Source organism: Bombus huntii, unplaced genomic scaffold (genome assembly GCF_024542735.1).
Source record: "Bombus huntii isolate Logan2020A unplaced genomic scaffold, iyBomHunt1.1 ctg00000195.1, whole genome shotgun sequence".
Classification (NCBI taxonomy): Eukaryota; Metazoa; Arthropoda; class Insecta; order Hymenoptera; family Apidae; genus Bombus; species Bombus huntii.
Window position 1 is genome coordinate 56,301 of NW_026099427.1, and position 7,104 is coordinate 63,404.

The window sequence follows — 7,104 nt, forward strand, 5'->3', positions numbered from 1 at the left end:
AGAAAATTTTCGGACCGAACACTCTTTTTCGATTAATTCGTTAAAAAGCGTTATAACGTACGAATATTTTTCAAGAAATCGTTATAACTCGATAAAATACGTCGGGATTAAGCGTTTATATCGTCGGCAGACGGATATAAAAACGTTTGGACCGACACGACCGGTCGTTGGAACATAGAAAAATTCCGAGCCGGTACGTTGGGACTTAGAAAAATTCCGAGCGCGAAAAAGTTTTTTCGAGTTTATTCGTTAAAAAGCGTTACAAGGTATGAATTTTTTTGCATAAATCGACGTAACTCGACGAAATACGTCGGGATTAATGGTTTATTTCCGTCCGAGAACGATTTTTAAAAACGGACCTATGCGGCCGGTCGTTCGTACTTAGAAAATTTTCGGACCGAACACTCTTTTTCGATTAATTCGTTAAAAAGCGTTATAACGTACGAATATTTTTCAAGAAATCGTTATAACTCGATAAAATACGTCGGGATTAAGCGTTTATATCGTCGGCAGACGGATATAAAAACGTTTGGACCGACACGACCGGTCGTTGGAACATAGAAAAATTCCGAGCCGGTACGTTGGGACTTAGAAAAATTCCGAGGGCGAAAAAGTTTTTTCGAGTTTATTCGTTAAAAAGCGTTACAAGGTATAAATTTTTTTACGGAATCGTTCTATCTCTATTAAATACGTCGGGATTAAACATTTTTATCGATTTTTTCAAAAAATTAGCGTTCGTCGAACTGACACGACTGGGATATTTTTCTAATTTTTTCGTTAATTAACGTTACAAGGTATATATTTTTTTGCATATTTCTACTTATTTTAACGTATTGTAATTGATTATAAACTTATTTTTTTGTCCGTATTCGATAAAAGAGTATGTTTACTGATGCAATTTTTCGGTGAAAAAAAAAATTAATTTTTTGGTAAAATGCATTTCTATTATGTTAATAAAACGTCTGGTAATGTATTTCGATGGTTGGATATTGGCTTTGTATAGTAGTGATCGAGCGTTCGCGAGACTAAGTTCCAGCGTCCCTTCCGAACGGTACGTTGCTACGGAGGTTTTGCACCGTAAGCGCGCGGCCGCTAGCCCGGCCGGCGCCGGCCTTCCGGCTGGCGCTTTCGTATCTATAAGAGAGGACGTCGAGCCGGACGGTTCGGTCGGAACAGCGTTGAGCGCGTGGCTATTCTACGGCCTCGGTTGAGAATTCAGTCACCGCTCCTCGAGTCTTAGTGTATTTTACGCTATTTCTCGACTGTTCCTCCGTTCTCGTTCTGGTTTTTTCTCTACACTGCTGCGCCGCGGGTCGCTGTCCTGGACGTAATGACCAAATATCGTGGCAAGGTTCCCCTGAGTCGGGAAGCTGGTGACCTGTGTGTACGTATTCTAACAAAAATTGTTAGATGCGTGTGTGCTTGTACTAACTGAGCATCGATTCATTCAAAAGAGTATAACCGTCTGCTTTCTATAAAAACTTCTGCTTTCGCAGAAGTATCCGATGAGGCGGTAGGAGCGTACTATCTTTGCGTAGTATGTCTTCTGCCGAAAATGTTCTACCGATTGAAAGAATATTCTTACGGTATGTCCAGCGCGACGCACTGGGATACGCGCTTGTTCGTTCAGCGTGAGGTGCGTATACGTGCTTTACCGCTAAGATATTCTAATAAGTCTTTTTACACGAAGACAGCATTATGGAAATGTTCCTTTAGAAGTACGATTCTAAACATTTATATAAGACTATGAGAAAGAGAGAGAGAGAAGAGAGGAGGTGGAGTTGAGAATTACAAAGTGGCTGCGAGCGGCGTTCGAAGATTATTACTGAACTATGGGTGTATCTCGAACGTCGCTAGGAGATATATTTTATAATATATCTATCTTAAGAACGAAAAGTCTCGTCGTACGGTGCTTACGTCCCACCTACGACACGAAGAGAACTTAAACGAAATTTATAAGAATTGTTATACGAATAAGATCCCTGGTTGATCCTGCCAGTAGTCATATGCTTGTCTCAAAGATTAAGCCATGCATGTCTCAGTACATGCCGCATTAAGGTGAAACCGCGAATGGCTCATTAAATCAGTTATGGTTTCTTAGATCATACCTACATTTACTTGGATAACTGTGGTAATTCTAGAGCTAATACATGCAAACAGATTCCGACCAGAGATGGTAGGAATGCTTTTATTAGATCAAAACCAATCGGTGGCGGATGGCTCGTCTGTCCGTCCATCGTTTGTTTTGGTGACTCTGAATAACTTTGTGCTGATCGCATGGTCATCTAGCACCGGCGACGCATCTTTCAAATGTCTGCCTTATCAACTGTCGATGGTAGGTTCTGCGCCTACCATGGTTGTAACGGGTAACGGGGAATCAGGGTTCGATTCCGGAGAGGGAGCCTGAGAAACAGCTACCACATCCAAGGAAGGCAGCAGGCGCGCAAATTACCCACTCCCGGCACGGGGAGGTAGTGACGAAAAATAACGATACGGGACTCATCCGAGGCCCCGTAATCGGAATGAGTACACTTTAAATCCTTTAACGAGGACCAATTGGAGGGCAAGTCTGGTGCCAGCAGCCGCGGTAATTCCAGCTCCAATAGCGTATATTAAAGTTGTTGCGGTTAAAAGCTCGTAGTTGAATCTGTGTGTCACAGTGTCGGTTCACCGCTCGCGGTGTTTAACTGGCATTATGTGGTACGTCCTATCGGTGGGCTTAGCTCCTCGCGGGCGGTCCAACTAATATCCCATCGCGGTGCTCTTCACTGAGTGTCGAGGTGGGCCGATACGTTTACTTTGAACAAATTAGAGTGCTTAAAGCAGGCTACCTTCGCCTGAATACTGTGTGCATGGAATAATGGAATAGGACCTCGGTTCTATTTTGTTGGTTTTCGGAGCCCCGAGGTAATGATTAATAGGGACAGATGGGGGCATTCGTATTGCGACGTTAGAGGTGAAATTCTTGGATCGTCGCAAGACGGACAGAAGCGAAAGCATTTGCCAAAAATGTTTTCATTAATCAAGAACGAAAGTTAGAGGTTCGAAGGCGATCAGATACCGCCCTAGTTCTAACCATAAACGATGCCAGCCAGCGATCCGCCGAAGTTCCTCCGATGACTCGGCGGGCAGCTTCCGGGAAACCAAAGCTTTTGGGTTCCGGGGGAAGTATGGTTGCAAAGCTGAAACTTAAAGGAATTGACGGAAGGGCACCACCAGGAGTGGAGCCTGCGGCTTAATTTGACTCAACACGGGAAACCTCACCAGGCCCGGACACCGGAAGGATTGACAGATTGATAGCTCTTTCTTGATTCGGTGGGTGGTGGTGCATGGCCGTTCTTAGTTGGTGGAGCGATTTGTCTGGTTAATTCCGATAACGAACGAGACTCTAGCCTGCTAAATAGACGTAACTTATGGTATCTCGAAGGCCCCGGCTTCGGTCGGTGGGTTTTACTACCAACGTACAAACAAATCTTCTTAGAGGAACAGGCGGCTTCTAGCCGCACGAGATTGAGCAATAACAGGTCTGTGATGCCCTTAGATGTTCTGGGCCGCACGCGCGCTACACTGAAGGAATCAGCGTGTTTTCCCTGGCCGAAAGGCCCGGGTAACCCGCTGAACCTCCTTCGTGCTAGGGATTGGGGCTTGCAATTATTCCCCATGAACGAGGAATTCCCAGTAAGCGCGAGTCATAAGCTCGCGTTGATTACGTCCCTGCCCTTTGTACACACCGCCCGTCGCTACTACCGATTGAATGATTTAGTGAGGTCTTCGGACTGGTGCGCGGCCAATGTGATAAGCATTGCCGATGTTACCGGGAAGATGACCAAACTTGATCATTTAGAGGAAGTAAAAGTCGTAACAAGGTTTCCGTAGGTGAACCTGCGGAAGGATCATTAACGATACGATACCAAAAGAATTTGACTTGAACACATATAAAAACTATGAAATATATATCACAATGGTCGGTAAGGAGCCGTACTCCTCCTGTATCGACGAAAGTATATACGACGTATTAACAAGCTATATACTTTAACAAACGAAAACGCCAGGGAGCTTGGCAACCTCCGTTGGCACGAATAGAAATATTCTTAAGGAGGAGACGACCCTCCAGCTACGGAATTATACGAAGAGAAGGTGGCACTCTCTCTCGATCATCGGGATGAAGAGATATATATATACAAGTATAAAAACGAAATGCGAATGAAACTTATTCGAGGCGCCTGCGTGAGGTCGTAAACAGAAAGACCCGCCGTCTCCGAATAAAACATATAACATATAATATATATATATATATGAAATTCTAATAAAAGGGAACTCTAGCTTCGAAAGAGCCAACAAAAGTTAAGGCTCGATATCAAACGAAAAAATTACGATGGAAACCAGGTGTAAAGAGAAATGCAGTCGTGGCGCCTGCGAGAGGCCGTACACAGAAAGACCCGCCGTCACGATCTCGTATTTCGTATTTGCATCGTGGAAACCGTACAAACGAAATATAAAAGTCCATGCAAACTAATAAGAAAATCTCTAAAGTGCCTCGTGTCGGAGTGATCATGCTCGCCTATTCTCTTCTATGTTTCGTGGTCTGTGTTGCGTTTGTTCTCCTCCTAGCAACGGGACATATCGAAGACTCCTCTTTGGGATCGAACGAAGCGTCTAGAACGAGTCGACGAGAGCGAAAGAACTTGTAGCGAGTCGCGCAGAGCGAAAGGATACCGATATACATCTTCGAAGGTTCTCTTCGAAGATCCATGGATACCTTCTGCGTCGACTTCTCTCGTCTCTTTCATCGAAACTCTCGTCGTTCTCGAAACGTGCTTCCTACCCAAAGGGCGTGTGCTCTTCGTATGTCGTTTCGTTCGAAATAACGAAACCACGTGTAACATACTCGTGGATCGGGTAACCTAGAACGAAGACGCATCGCGTGGATGTTGGCCCGCTATGCGACGATGACCGATGATGATGATGATGATGATGATATGATGATGATGATGATGATGTCGATGTCGACGACGACGACGATGAAGACGATGTGTAGCAACGATTCGTAACTAGTCTAGCCGAAGTTCGTTCAGAGGGGAACGCCGCCGGCTTCGAAGCCTCGATGTCGTGAGTCGGACACCCGTGCCGTCGCTAGAGTTTTTCAAACTCTGCTTCTGGATATTGGGACGAAAGACCGCTCGAGGACGACGACAGCCGTGCGTGCGTATCCCATCGAATTTTTTTTACACCACCTGAACGAGACTAAAGTTTCGTCTAGTTGATCGTCTACCGTCGCATAATGTATATTATATACCGTTCAGAGGGGACCGGCTGTCTATCCTCGTTGTCGTGAGTCGGACACCCGTGCCGTCGCTAGAGTTTTTCAAACTCTGCTTCTGGATATCGGGACGAAAGACCGCGCGAGGACGACGGATGCGAGTCCCATCGAATTTTTGACTTACACACTACCTGAACGAGACTTAAAGTTTCATATAATATACCGTTCAGAGGGGACCGGCTGTCTTTCCTCGTTGTCGTGAGTCGGACACCCGTGCCGTCGCTAGAGTTTTTCAAACTCTGCTTCTGGATATCGGGACGAAAGACCGCGCGAGGACGACGGATGCGAGTCCCATCGAATTTTTTATTTACACACTACCTGAACGAGACTTAAAGTTTCATCCAGTTTGTCGTCTATCATCGCATATATAATATACCGTTCAGAGGGGACCGGCTGTCTATCCTCGTTGTCGTGAGTCGGACACCCGTGCCGTCGCTAGAGTTTTTCAAACTCTGCTTCTGGATATCGGGACGAAAGACCGCGCGAGGACGACGGATGCGAGTCCCATCGAATTTTTGACTTACACACTACCTGAACGAGACTTAAAGTTTCATATAATATACCGTTCAGAGGGGACCGGCTGTCTTTCCTCGTTGTCGTGAGTCGGACACCCGTGCCGTCGCTAGAGTTTTTCAAACTCTGCTTCTGGATATCGGGACGAAAGACCGCGCGAGGACGACGGATGCGAGTCCCATCGAATTTTTGATTTACACACTACCTGAACGAGACTTAAAGTTTCATCCAGTTTGTCGTCTATCATCTCATATATAATATACCGTTCAGAGGGGACCGGCTGTCTATCCTCGTTGTCGTGAGTCGGACACCCGTGCCGTCGCTAGAGTTTTTCAAACTCTGCTTCTGGATGTTGGGACGAAAGACCGCGCGAGGACGATGGATGCGTGTCCCATCGAATTTTTGATTTACAAGACACACACTACCTGAACGAGACTAAAGTTTCATCGAGTTTATCGTCGCATAACCCGTTCGGAGGGGACCGGCTGTCTATCCTCGTTGTCGTGAGTCGGACACCCGTGCCGTCGCTAGAGTTTTTCAAACTCTGCTTCTGGATATCGGGACGAAAGACCGCGCGAGGACGATGGCTGCGAGTCCCATCGAATTTTTGTTTTTTTTTTTTTTTTTTTAAAGAAAAAACACCACCCGAACGGAGATGTGTTCTATCTTTCGTCGATTTTTCATGCTTTCAGTCGGTCGCGTGGTCGCCATCCGTTCGGAGGGGATCGCCGGCTTCGAAACCTCGATGTCGTGAGTCGGACACCCGTGCCGTCGCTAGAGTTTTTCAAACTCTGCTTCTGGATATTGGGACGAAAGACCGCTCGAGGCGGACGGCCGCGCGAATCCCATCGAATCTTTACTATCACCCGAACGATGGAGAGATGCACGCGCGCTGTTTCTTGAATAATTGGACGAGAGAGTAGAATCAAACACATATATAACATGGGCTAGCCACCGTGCTTACTCGTTCGCGAGATCGTGTGCTGTACAGAGGATTCAGAATCGGGTGTATATATCCCCGTCGTTTCCTGACGAACGGAGCTTCGATCTCGATGGTTGTTATATATCATAATGTACTTTACGCCCGGCCGGCGAACGCGCGTATCTTCGCGCGTTCGTCGTTTTCTTTTTTTTCGAACGTTTTTGTGTCGTCAATCCTATGGCGACTTCTGCGCGTTCGATTCCCGTTGGTCGAACGTGACGGAACTCGGCTTCGCTAGAACCGAGAAGAGTACATTTGAGTATTGAACTGTTGTAAATTTATAAAAGAT

The 7,104-nt window shown here is 46.1% G+C and overlaps 1 non-coding gene across 1 annotated transcript; it reads left to right on the forward strand.

The window, feature by feature from the left end:
- The first annotated feature begins 1,979 nt into the window (after window positions 1-1,979).
- Window positions 1,980-3,899, forward strand: LOC126877594 (small subunit ribosomal RNA). Its single transcript, XR_007695166.1, has one exon. It is a non-coding gene; the product is annotated as a small subunit ribosomal RNA (ribosomal RNA).
- The last annotated feature ends 3,205 nt before the right edge of the window (window positions 3,900-7,104 follow it).